This window comes from Ambystoma mexicanum, chromosome 2q (assembly GCF_040938575.1).
Source record: "Ambystoma mexicanum isolate Mex_15411 chromosome 2q, UKY_AmexF1_1, whole genome shotgun sequence".
In the NCBI taxonomy this organism is placed as follows: Eukaryota; Metazoa; Chordata; class Amphibia; order Caudata; family Ambystomatidae; genus Ambystoma; species Ambystoma mexicanum.
In genome coordinates this window covers 653,976,114-653,991,306 of record NC_090924.1, presented here as the reverse complement: position 1 = coordinate 653,991,306, position 15,193 = coordinate 653,976,114, and positions in this window count along the sequence as shown.

Genomic DNA, 15,193 nt, shown 5'->3' with positions numbered 1-15,193 from the left:
ATGAAAAAATCCAACTTAAAGTTACCTCACTCACATTCAAATGCCTGAACAATGCAGCACCCTGCTACCTTGTTGACAGATTCATCAAAACTAGCCCCACAAAGCACACCAGATCATCTAGCTCGAACAGCCTCTCTGTACCGAGATTCAAATTATCCAGAGCAGGGGGTCAATGTTTCCATGTTAAAGCAGCATCACTCTGGAAATCTCTAGCCCCGCTTCTGCTCGTGGATCAAACTTACTTGAAATTCCGGAAGAATTTCATAACATGGCTCAAAAACTCTGACAAACAATGACTGACGTCACTCCCCTCCTGACTAACTATTGCGATCTATGAACTACTCTGTAATAGTAGGACACTATCTACATTTTAATATATGACTCTATGATACTGTATAATGTTTACTTAATCTGTATATAAGTATACTATCCTGTCTACTGTGTAGACAAGTGGTAATTGTACGATTACTATGTCACTCTAACTTTGATGTGTTGTGTAAATGGATAACATGATGATGTTGTGTAACTAAGCTGTAAATCTTCTTCTGCAATGCGCCCTTATACCTACGGGTCTGGAGCGCAATACAAGTAATAATTTACAAATACAAAATACAAACAGTATTACTCCCTCAACAAAACACACCTGGCCTGAATGGTCTGGGTGCTAAGTTTATGACATTATCTGGTGAGAAAGAATTGTACAGGATTTTTGGCATATACGCAAAGTTGGTTCTCATAATATATTCTCTGGCTTACTCTCTTTCCCATCCATCTGGGTAATTCGAGAGTCTAGAATGTCCTGCATACAAAACTGGCTGTTTCTTACATTGTTGTGTATTTGTTAAAACACTGGTCATTCAGCATATTTTAAGCAAGTAAAATTGAGACAATCCAGGATGTATCCTGGGTACGGTATGAAGTGTTGAAGCCTCTGACCTAGCTTTTGTGGCTAAGTCTTGTGTTGAAAGCGTATGGTGAGACTGGGTTGACCTCGGTGCCAGAAGCTTCAAACCGCTCTGTGATGCAGGCCCTGTAGAGGTCCACAAGCTCCCTAGTCCATTGTGTCACTAGACCATTGCAAGCAACTTAACAAGCTCTGGAAGATAAGGATGAGGAACGCTGAGAAACCAGAGTAATGATCCCTAGAAAGATAGCTTATCAAAAGGTCAAAGAATGGGATCCAGGAGGGCCAGGTTACGGGGAAGGCAGGGAATTACAAACCAGAGTCAACCGGTAGCACCGGGAGCATATACTGACTCCCCCTGATATGCCTGCATGGTTGTAAGTCACTTTCAGGCCCCTATCCGCTACCCCTAACCTACCCCTAAGAAGGAAATCTATGGTTTCCTGGGACGAATGCCACTTACGCTAGTTAGAGAGGATTTACTGTTAATATGGAAGAGAAAGAGATGCTTGATTAATGAAAGAGATTTCATGCACTTGATTCGTAGGGCCACTGACTCGCTACCTGTATCCGCAGAACCTTATTGCATAGTAGTTTCAGAAGAGGCAGTCTGCAGCAGCTGATGAACGCACGCAGGAACAGAGACTACCAAGCTTTCTACGGAAAATTGAAAGAGAGGCAAGAAATCCCTTGTCCACCTACCACTGATCAAAGAGGAACTGCAGAATATGAGTTTAACTGGTGCTGCTATGACACAGAGGGTGAATAAAAGATAGCGCACTGCAGAGGAATGACTTTGGATGGAGTAGCTGCCCAACAAATAACAACAGCTGGAAAGTTTGGAGTAGCATATTGAGTGCTCCATCCATAGTACTTTATAACCAAATGTACATAGCAGTTGAGAGCACCACGCACACTCCTGCAAGAGTATACAGAGGGAAGAGTGACAGAGAGATGTGTGGCAGTTAGGAGTTGGAACCCTGAGGTGAGGGACAGTGCGCAGCAGGGTGGTGAGGAGCAAAGGTGCAGAAAGAAAAGAGCAAAGGTAGAGAAGGTTAAGAGAAGCAGGAGGAGCACTAGAGAAGACCAAAGAGAACAGGAGGAGAGAATGGGGAGAAGGGGAGGAGGAGTAGCTAGGAGGATGAGAGAAGAGCATCAGAGATAGAAGGAGTAGCAGAATTGAAGGAGGTTAAGATAATCAATAAGGTGAAGGAGGGAGTGCATCAGTTATTGAGGCAGTACATTCAAATTCAAATTAGTTTGTTCCAAAAAAATAATCAAACTGCAAATATACATATTAAAACATACATAAATACAATAAGAAAATAAAACAATACAATGACAAAATGCAAAGTCTTATAATTATTGCATGCATGTCAATTTAAAAGCATCCCATACAAAAATGTTCAGACTCCAGATTATAAAAGCATCATGTGTTTCATATAAAAAAACAATATGCCACGTGATATTTCACAATGTTTACATTTTTCAATACCGGTAAAATGTATTTTTTCTGTTGACTACTATAGAGACTACAAAACGTAATATATGCAAACTAGAGCGCGGTGTTACACCATCACACCCACAACATGTAAACTGGACATACCCATTCAAATGAAATGAAGTTTAAAACGAGAGTTGATTACAGCAAAAATGCATCATCAAAACCATCGCCTTCCGATTTGCAAGACATATAAAATAGTGAGCATCAAAACTAGAACAAAATGCAAATGGAAGATATGATCTGACAGTACTTTTTTGTCAAAAACATAGATCAAGGATATTTCATGTTTTTTTTTCCAATACAGCAGACATGAACAGTTTTTTACCTTTTTTCGGTAAAAGAACCCTATTTTTACAAAGATGTGATATATTCATTGAGCACAATACATTTTCACATAAGTTAGCGATTTCGATTCACTGGAGTTACCTTGGCCCAATAATATCAGAAATGATTGAATGTGACAGCATAGCATTGTCGCTCAACCATAGATCTATCCATATGGACACTGGGCCAGACAAAAGAGTAACATCAACAAGGTCCTTATTTCTAGGTATGGTAGTCCAGATGCTGTGAATGTCCGAAGCCCTAAAAGGGTTTAAAACAATGTTCTCCATTTTTAAAACGGTTTCTAAGGATGTGATTTCCCATACAATGGCTGTTAGCGTGCTAGGCCACATGATTTACCTTTATAAACTCATATTGATGGAATAACTGGATTTCCTCCACAAGTGGCCAACAAACGGATTATTTCTAATCCTTTGAATTTGCCCAGATCATGAAAAACAAATTCCAAGGTAGTCACAGCTTTCAGATTTCAATAAAGGTTCTGATCCAATTAAAATGTTATGCACTGATTTGCGATGTTTATACAAGCACATAACTCAAGATTGTGTAACATTTATCTTCATTTTTTACACATTCATAAAAGTATTATAACTCTATAAATGTTTCTGCAAAGCCATAGGTGTCCTACCGATTAATACAATATCATCTGCATAAACCAAGCAGAACCGAAATCTTTGACCAATCAGCGGAACATCAGATGTCAAATGAAGTAAATACTGAATCAAACAGTTGAACTACAAAATAAATAATACAGGGGAAATAACACAACGTTGACAAACTCCTGACTGAATAGAAAACATTTCTGTTCTGTCTCGGGCACTAATGCAGGTCACAAATGATGACATATTAATATAAAGTACACTATAAAAGTTAAAAAATCCTTACCAATATTGATATCATTGATATTGCTATTGATATTGCTATTGGTATTCTATTTGTATCGCGCTCGTACACAAGTGTTTTTCATTGTTTCATTGAGTATACCCTATAACAAGGACCTGTCCACCTTAAGAAAAGCGTTGGAGAGGTCCATAAAAGCCAAAATATATCTCCTCCCTTCATCACAAAATATTATTCTATTATCAGTGAAACATTAAGAGACTGTTGCATTGTACCTATTCCTGGTTTATATCCAAGTTGTTTATCTGAAGGATAGAATTTACCTCTACCCATTTTTTGATTTTTGCCAATACGCATTTTCCAAGTAACTTTAACAAAACAGCACTGTTACATGTAGGCCTATAACAATTAACACTATTCTTGATAACCTTTTTTTAAAAAAAATCATGATTATAGAGCTCGTTAACCATGTGCTCCCCAATATAGGCATCTTTATAATAGAAGAAAAGACTATAGATACAATTCCGGATCCAGAGTGTGCTTATAAACATCACCTGGTAGACCAGGAGACCCTGGTGCCTTAATCCAGGCAAGTTCATATATGCATTCTTTGATTTTCATAGGCATAATTTCCTCAATAAGAGGCTGAGAACAAGATTCAAAACTATAGGGTCAATTTGTTTGAATGCAACCACCATTGACCTTGCTGAAATAATTGAACCATTTGCCTGTTGGTAAATATCCTAGGGATGCCTGATCAAAGTATTTCGAATTTATGCTACTTTCAACTACTTTTCCCATAAGCTGCATTTACCACACTTTACAGAACTCGTCATTATACAATCCAGGGTATCTGATTCCCATTTTATTTTTGCTCTTAAAATGTCATCCTTGGACTTTTTCCAAGCCTGACTTTTCTGTAATTGAGTAGCACTCAATGGGCCTGATTCAGGAAGTGTTTTCTAATGGAATTTCACCATTATAAAACGCTTCTGTGAATCAGACCCAATGTTGATCCAATATTCATTTATTTATTCGTTTGTTTATTTATTTATTTATATAGTTGTCTTTGGTTCATAGAACTTCTACAACTAATTAAAAAAACATTTTACATAACTTAACATTCATCATATAAATACAATTATCAACAAATACACATGTACAATACATTTCTTCATAACTCATTATGAGACATTAACAATCTATACAGTATAAAAATAAAAATAACAGTCACATTTAGCTTATTTACCAATACCTCAAATCTACAATTACAAATCAATAAATACAAATACAATTGGCTTTGCACCTTATTATGCTCTTAATGGTCATGACACTCAATTCGTTTCCACCTGTACGTACCGTTTTACAATTTAATCAGCAAATTCAGTCATCTACACCTATCACTACATTCATGAATAACATACAATCGATTACTGTGATTCAAAAACTATTACTGCTTTGAGCCAAACCCTATAAAGTGCTATGTGCATCGATTCAGTATGAGTGTTCAAACAGTAACACCAGAAATTTTCAGTTTGAATAGTAGTATAACTATGTACATGTCGTTCATAATTAGACATATATATGTTTGAGAATATCGGGCATCCAGTCAGAACATGTCTTATAGTTTCTACATTTTAGTTTATCTTACATATGCAACAGTAACGTTGAGCTATAGGTAATTTCCACTGTGCACCATGAGTTGCCCTTACTGGCAGTTGGTTAGTTCTCATTAATAACCGAAATTTGAGTGCTTGTCCGAACTTCAGGACATTCTACATACATCGTATTAGAGATAAATGAAGACCATTTTTCTTCCCCTATCAAATTGAGGGGTTGAGCTGTATATTTAGTTCTAACTTTGTTCAGCATTTTCCAGACTCAACTTGTATCATTTCTTTGCAGTACTCCTAGCAACAACTGCCACTTAGCACTTATCTTTTCAAATGTACGTTTTTTACACCATCTAGATAAATATTGTCCAGCTTTTTCTTCCTCATATAATACTCATTAGGAGGAAGGTTCTGTTTTTTTATAACAGGAAGATCTCCATCATAGGATCTAGCCAATCACTTCCCAGTGGATATAGCAGGAATACCGTGTGTTGTAGTTACATCAATAGTAATAGCTTTGATAAAATATTAAGAAGAAAACATTTTGCGTTTTTGCAATCCTTATCAAAGCATTTCTTGTTACATTTGACAAACAAATATTTTTTCCACTCGTTAGGGCATTTTTGATAATGGTTTAAAGAGTCAGAAGCATTTAACACAGTGCTCTGACCAGATTCTATTTCTTTCTTTTATTTATCATGTGATGGTTTCAAATAAACCTTACACAGACATAGGGCCTAATTCACAAAAGCATTTTATAATGGCGCAATCCCATAGGAAAATCCTTTGTGAATCATGCCCACTCAATTTACAAGAGGAAAATAAAAAATAAATGTATCTATAGCAACAACAGATACAACTTTATAAATATAACATTTCTATTCTATTGCAAGGGACTTTGGAATAGGCAACTAGCCTTTCTTGATAATCCACTGAGTCAGGGCTGTAACATTACTTCCGGACCAACTAAAGCATTGCTTATTATTCAATGACATAACAATGAACAGTTTGGGTCTGATTTACAGAAAGAAGGGCAAAAGTAGCGCAGATATATCTGTGCGTGTGCTAGAATTGCGTGGCGCAAATGCACTGTGTGAGGAGGAGATTTACAGAATCAAGCACCAGCAGGGCTCAACAGTGCAAAAAATATAGGATTGCACCAGATACGCCCACAATATGCCCCTAGCGCAAACCAAGGACCCACCAAAATAGCCCTTCTTGTGCAAATACTGAGCCGCACCACCAAATGAACCGACAAACCTAAAATAGCATGGCAAGCACCCACAAGTCACCACCATTACCTGCACACATACCAACCATCAACAACCCCTAGAATGATTTACATCTGCGCACTCCAAATGCAGCGCACACTTACACCCACCATTCCTACATCCTGTATACACACGAAACTGAGCCAGCCACATGCAAAGGGCAGCTGCACCCACTAGTCCTACTTCCTGCACACACACGAAACTGACCCATCCACATGCAAATTGCACCCACTTCCACTAGTCCTACTCCCCGTACACACATGAAACGGAGCCAGCCACATGCAAAGGCCACCTACACCCAATATAACCACTCCCTGTACACACACGAAACTGAGCCAGCCACATGCAAAGTGCACCTACACCCAATATACTCACTCCCTGAACACCCACCAAACAGAGGCACCCACATGCAACAGGCACCCACACACAATAAACACAACCCCTGTACCACCACCAAACACCACACCACACACATAACTTAAAACGCACACATTACACCAAAGGACCTGCACACACAAGGTGGACCACAAAACCCCACAAACCAGCACCCATGCCTCCTCCATGAAGAAAAATGCATTGCAGAATACAAAACAACATACATGTCACTTAGCTGGCACCATCACCACACACAAGTGGGGGCACAACAGTGGATGCTAACTGTCCACCACATTTAGTGGTCCTGCAGTGCAGTATGCAGATGCCCCAACTGCACCAGTATGTGTGCAACAGGAAGGCAGGCAGCCAACCACCGCACACCATGCATGTCTGCTCCCATTGAATGGGATGCCTAATTGCCCGGAGGACTGACGACGGAAAAGTGAGCATCGAAGCAGTGGGTCATGTGTGCCCCAGCCCCTAGCAAGTGTGCCAGGTGAAGAAATTGCTGTGCATCGTGAGTTTGGGCACGACACACGCACCCATCAATGTAGACCACTGCGCACCCACCAAGCCTGACAATATGGCCTGAGTTGAATGTGACTCACAACTAAGCACATCAGCTGAACGCACATATACAAGGTGAATTCAGAGAGGGATGTACTGTGGTCCTGGATAGGGCCACAACATGCATTGTTCCCTGGGGGCTGCACCCCACAAGCACCCAGCCCTGTCCCTCAAATTCACTGCATGCCAGGACACAGCTCAATACCCAACAAATACTACCAGAAGTGGCAACACTTCTGGTGAGTAACCACAGCACCCTACTGCAACATGTAGCTGGACCTAGAGTAAACATCACCTAATCCATAACCTGTTTGTGCCCCCCACAAATGAGTGTTACGCAAACATGATTGCCCTGGAATCTGGCACCACCCCAATAACTGACAATCCTACTGTATGGCAGGTGCAACAACATGTTCACCAGAATACCCCTCCCGAGCAATACAACCTGACAATGCCTGCCACAAAATATGGTGGAGGAGAACTGCCCGATTGTATTAGCACATCCACACGAATATTCCCTCACACCATCCCTAGAAGTCTGAGTGACCAGTGTGCCATAACATCCCCAGCCACCCAAGTGCACCAGTCAGACAGACAAAAATACTACACAGATGTGTCATACATGAGGTACGCCATGGATAAATGAATGTCTCCATATATCGTAGATACCCGTGGAGGTGACAACACCCATTCACCTGCAGCGCATGTACATCCACAAACACCTAAATGCACACACCCATCAGACCAGCCAACATTGGCGTGCCGTTTGTTGAGTAACACATGCATTAGCAACCGTGGTGCGTGAAATTAATTCAACCCTGCACAAAACCATAAAGGCAGCAGCACACACCATGACACTACATATACTGAACAAGACAGTGACCATTACTGGGACCACCCAAAACACACAGCAACAAACACCAACAAAACCAAACCCAACACTGAGAAAGTCGTGAGTCTTGCAGATAGTAACATCAGCCATGAGAGCACACCCACATTAACGACACATTGACCAAACACATATGAGCAGTGCATCCATATACAAGAACTACATCACATCAACACATGGGTCAACATTGCAACATGCATGTGCACAGCAAGGCACAGTCACCATCCCCACACAGAGTCAATCACATACCTGTACAGGAAACACACCTGAACAAATGACCATCTGTGCAACAAACACCATGTAGCACCACACCGACAACCACTATGACCAACCATCAAAACTCCCCACCTCCACCGCCCCCATGCAAACAGCACACGTTATGCCTATTAGCAATGTGCACATGTAAACCCAAATCCCACATGCACAGTGAGCAAATGCATGTACACATGCCACACAGAACATAATATACACAGAACCATGACATGCTGAGGGATGATACATGAATCCAGAGAAGCATACCACATGATCATGTAACATGACCCCTCAAAAGCAGACAAGTGTGACATGCTGCACAATAGATGACTGCACACACACATGAGCATTGCAGAAAGCAATTGTCCCCATGAAGAAATGACAAAATAACTACAGGAATCCCATATAACCAAAGACACAACTTTTATATAATTGAAAATCATCTAAATAAAATGGTCCAACTCGACCAAAAGAAAGTACCAGGAATCCCCCCTCCGAAAACAAGATCAATGATGCAAACACAAAAAGAAAACATATATACAGTCACTGCTGCTGTCCCATTCCTGGAAACTTCAGGTTCAATTGAGCTTCTGTTACCGCCTCCACTTCCCGCAGGCGTGCCTCCGTGATGTCCCTGAGGGAGGGCCTCACGAGTTGCCTGATATACCTGTTCTGCAGCCATCCTGCTCCCAGCCTCAATCTCTGCTCGTAAAACCTCCACCCTTGCAAGTGCAGCAGCACTGGCCCTGTCAGCTGCCTCCTCCACAGCATTGGCGCCTCTCCTCCTGCTGCCACAGCGCTGTAGCTGGCATGTTGTGGCCACTCATATAGGCTCCTTTGCCACCATACTCCTGAGCTTAGGCCCTTTAGTAATGTGCATACAATGGATAGGTTCACAGAGTCCAAATAACCGAACCAACTCAGGAAGATGGCAAAGCTCTGTATTATTAACAATTATCTAAAACAGGGCGGTTACAATGAACATCAATGGACGTTAGCTCAATTTTCTCTCAGCAATCTTTTAATAAAATATAAATGTTATACTAAAAATACGTCATAGGTGATGTCCTACTATGTGGCAAATAAAGACAAACCTACTAGGGATTGTAATGGACTTAAGGGGAACATCTAAATATACATTACATAGGAACTGGGATTGTGATTGACTGCCCACTGTCAGGTGGACAATAGATGCCTAATTCTAAAACATGTTGTCTTCAAAATCATTAAGTACACGGTTTTCAATTGGTCTTCAAACTATAAAGTCCTTCATTATAAGGACCTCTACAATTGGTTGGCCCACTTGTGCCATGTCTGGAACATTTGGTTCACTTGGCACCACGTAAATCCAGACCCAGGTGCGAGGTGGGCCTGACTCTACCTCTCCACCCAATTAGCCCAACATCTCCCATCGCCCATGCCTTCTGCCATGAAGATTGTCTTTGAACTTGGCCTTGCAAAGTATCCTGCCTCTGGAAGATAATGAGTGCAGGCACTCACTATCGTTGTTCTAGGACTCCAAGTTCAACTCTACTTTATCCCTGGCTCATGTGACAGGAGACCATGATTTGGTCCATTTAGCAGGTTTTTAAATGTCTTAAATGAATAAAACAAGGCACTCTTGGTGTTCTTTCTCTGCACCTTAACAAGGGATGATTCATACTTTGCACATTCACTCCTTTCAAGAATAGATAGCTGACCTTGGCTGCTTCAGTTTTGATACCAGGCCAGACAGCCTCGCCATGCAACTCCACAATTTCAGCGTATTCTTGCTGCAACACAATTCTCGCCTTTTCTATTCATGGGACCTAGCTTACTAAATTCATGACACCTATGTCCATCTCCTGTACAATGGCAGCTCTGCCTGCATTCTATTCACTATGTATAGCCAGCTTCTACGATGACTTAATCTACTTGCGTTTCAGCATCTGTCCACTTATTGAACGGCTAATTCTCTGCAGCACTTCATGCACGTGTAATCTCTTTTTTCTTACTTAAAAGTTCACTTGACGCTTTACTTCGTCATTAGTCTCTTGTAAGATCCATGCACCCTCTTCAGCCAACATCCCGGGACGTCACACATTCGTTGTGTGACATCACTATCTTCTTTTTTGCTCTTTTTCATATTCCTTCAGGGAGTTACGACCTCAGATTGTCATCTCTTTGGGGATACATTCAATAGGGTTGTCTCAACGGGTATCTTCTTCAAAATATCTGCTGCGGTATTGGCACAACTGCTAGTGTCAAACACGGCACAATCTCAGACTTCCAACATATAGCAGGTAGGGGGGTGGGATTTCCTGCAGAGGCATGTAACTGCTCCTCTACATTCACCCCCTGGTCGAGTCCTCGACCACCTCTTCAATTGTTTCCACAACTGGTATTTTTTGTAGAAGTCTTTCTTCAGTGTCCATATCTTCATCACTCCCCTCAGGGTGCCGGCTGATTTGACATGTTCATCTACACTCTAGGTCATGTAGTTACATTGTCCATTCAGATTACAGTAGACCCATCGTCCCATGTACTTCTTATGATTCCTTGGATACAGGAACTTCGTTCCTTCAGGTGCTACGATACTGGCCTCTATATATTTTCTGACAACTTCATCAGTCAGCTCCTTGGGTCCAAGGCCGGATTCAACATCGATCATGATCTTCATTCCTACCACCTTCTTTGCTGTTTTCTTGAATTGGGCAAACGCTATCCTGACTACACAGAAGCTGAACATCACTAGCACTAATATAACTACAAGGATTTTAAATATATTTGCCAACCACCAATGCCGGAACATGGTTGAGCACCAAGGAACATACCCCGCTCCAATCCTTGGGCAACCTTATATAAGCTCTAGTTCCACAAGCCCAATATTGTTCCATGAGGATGGCTGTCCCTTCTCCCATCCTTGGAACGTCAATTGTAGTTTAGCACTCTTTGTTGTATCCCACATGATTCTTTCCATGTCTTTGAAAACACAGTGTTGCATTATCCAATGGGATTACAACTACTGGGCCTGATTCATCTTCTACCCATGTCAGTAGCTTGGCGTGTTTAGCCCATTACTTTAAACAACCATCATTTGCACTTCTTGTACGTACTCTGTTTTCAGCAGGTAAGCTGCACAGGACGTCTATTCCTTCTTCCTATCCCTTCTTGGATTTCACTTGGTATTATTTATAGAGCGCCTATACACAGGCAAGAGTTTCAAAGCGCTCAATAGATCTAAAATTTAGTTTGTTCCCAACATCCAGGTGAACCAGCTATTTCTGTCACATCAAGGTAGTTCATTTTCTTCATCCCTTCAATGATCACCTCATCCTGTCCTGCAGTAGTATACACAAGCATCTTGCTCTTCTATCCAGGTTCCTTTTACATTTGTAAGGTATTGATATAGTCATCCTGGTATGAAAACAACCATTTCAATCTCCATTGCAAAGTTACCCAGCTTCATTGGAATTGTCCTTGAGTTGTACATGTTCCAAGATGACTGAGGCACCTTGCATTGTGCTCTGGAATCTGTCTGGAAATGAAAGTGCATTCTGTATTCATGGCATAGGGGATAAGAGAGGAAACGTAGCAACCCTCCTACCTCTCCCACCTTTCTCATGTGTTGGTACCACGTTATTCCCCAAATGTGCTGTGTTATCTAGATAGGTATTTATCATTTCACTATCCTTCTCTGCATCTCTCTTGTGTTTCCCAAAGGTTATGTAGTAATCATGGAGTAAATCAAAAGCAGTGTTCATATGAGGGAGAACCATAGGGACTTATACTTCAGTGGAAGTGCTAACATAATAGACACTGTGAAAGATGAGGAACAGAAAGACAAAGAGAACAATCATGCAAGAGTATATTATTCCTAAGAACATAGGCATCCATCTCTCACGCCATAATACTACTCGTTGTACTTTTTCATCCTCTAGAACCATGTCACTTTCTTCTTTTATCATTTTGAATACACTAATCAAATTTCTTTATGTTTGTAACTGTAAAATCTGTTCAATTATAGCAATAAGAAGTCTTCTTATCACTGTGCCATTTTTCGCATCCTGCAAGAAAGTGTGAATATTAGCGTCTCTTCCAACAAGAGCAGGGTAAGATCGAAGTATGAACACAAAGACAGCTAGAACAAGCCGATGAATGTCACTATCGGCAGGTACCATATGTTTAATCACTTAAAACAAATACTCCCCATGAAATGAGCCTGGATACTGATCTCGTTTCCAATTTCTGATCAAGAACTGACATTTAGGCATAACTCTGGTGCTTCAAAATGTATTTCTAAAAGTTATTTTCAAAATTCCTGGAATTCTCTGCAAGTCTTTGCACTCTCTGCTAAAACATCTATGAGGAGTGTTCATTGAATTCCAGTCCAATGTAACATCTGTATTAATCACTCGTTTTGTCGTCCTTCCTCTTCGCCATCGACCGAGTCTGCACACAGTGAAATTCTTCTTCTTGTCTTGCTTCTGGATTGGCAACGATGGGAGGGCAGAGCTTTCCTTTATAGATCTTCACATCACCCAGGTGCAGCTAAGAACTTGTTCCATGTATTTTAACAGCATAAGGGGACAAACACTCTCCGCCTGTTAGGAGCAATACCTCAACTACAACATATAACAACAACTGAGATTGACTTAATCAGCTTCAAAGATCATAAGTACCTAGACAAAATTGTCGCTGAAATCTCGAATCAGGATGACCAGGAACTGATTGCATCAAAAGGCGCCCAATTTCTCAACCTTGGATTCAAGTGCTGGGCCACCACAACAACAAAGAAACACTCGGCAAGAAACCATAGGCCCGCTCGCACAAATAATCATCACGTTAATAACGAAAAAACGATCAGAGATAAAAGAGCAGAACAATGGGAAAATCAGGATCGACCCTTCCAAAGGATATACGATCTAGAGTCTTCAACTACAGAAACCATCTCTTCAAGAAGCTCAGTTTACTCATACTCATAACAATTAACCAACACAAATTTTACATGGTCACTTTGTTCATGGAACTCAAGAGGGAATCTTCATTTATACACCCAGCCATCAGCTGACCTTGAGAACTTTCAAATTATATGCCAACAAGAGACCTGGATCACTGATACACCAGCATGCGACGGTTTCCTTGCATTTCTAAATCCTGCCATCAAAAAAAAACAGGGAAGGCCAGCATCAGGTCTCCTTACCCTAATCAAAATAAATCCCTATTGGCGGGTACTGACCACCGAAAACATAAACCCTTGGATCCAAATGACCATAATAACAACAAAGACCCATCAAGACCAAAAAGAAAACGATGAAACAACAATCGCCATACTGAATCTTTACTGGAACCCTGCAGCCATCACAACTAACGAATACATTGACGCTGTATTCATCACAGTCGACAAACTAGCTGACACTCATCGAAACTTGGAACTAATACTCTGTGGTGACCTAAACATCAATCTCATCACACAAACCGGTACTCCACGATCACCTGAACACCTATCTGCTAAAGCGTCAAGATGGATGAAAGAAATCCATATTCGAGATCTCAGCCTGCTAAATCATGCAAAAAACAACTCTACGCCCTTTATGCCAACATGGAGTAGAGCCTCCTCTGTAGCAATTATCGACTATATTTTTCTCTCTCAAACTCTGCAAGATTCGGTCGACATTGCTCAAACCATAGTTTGCGACGACAGTGATCACAACAAGCTAACAGTTCAGTCATATTGTACCAGACAAGAAGAAGCATCTCTGGCTCATCCTTTACTTGAACTGGATGGTACATCATCAAGACTCCGCATTCCACAAACAGCACTACCATCGCTTCCAAAGAAACTATCAACCTCGCAAAAAGCAGACCTGGAAAAATTTAATTATGAATGGATTCTGCTCCCGTTCCAGCAAACAGTCGGAAATCGCCCACATAAAACTCATCTACACAGCTACAATGAGGAAATAGCAGCAAAAAAAAGGAGCTAGCGAAACGGATAAGACAGCTCAAGAAAAATAGACAACCTGAAAACATCAGTCAGATTGCTAAACTAAAACAAACCTACAACAACTGGAAAAAATCTCAAAAGGCAATATTACTACAAACAGACGCAGAAACAATATTGAAAGCATATCGGACAAATAATACCAAAGAACTCTGGAATCTCTTGAATGAAAATCATCAAAAACAACAAAAGCTAACAGCCAACGTAACAAAGGAGACATGGGTCAGTCATTTTTCAAACATCTACGCAGCTCTTCCTGGTTCAGCTAAACAAGAGGAAACTAAAGATAACACAAAATGGTCAGTACCTATCTCATATGAAGATCTTCTATTCATGATCAACCGACTTAACACCTCAAGAGCTCCGGGCCCTGACGGACTTTCGAATGCCATGCTCAAACAAGACCCCTCGGCATGGGCAAGCTTCCTGCACAAGATAATTGACATTATAAACTTACACAATCAAATTCCTACTACCTGGAAAATGGCAACAATAGTCCCTATACACAAGCAAGGCTCACGCGACAATCCACAAAACTTTCGCCCCATCGCCTTACTGGACCCTTTAGGGAAACTCTTTGCATCAGTCCTATTAAAACAACTTACTGCCTGGGCTACCTTGACCGGCAGATTCTCAACACGACAAACTGG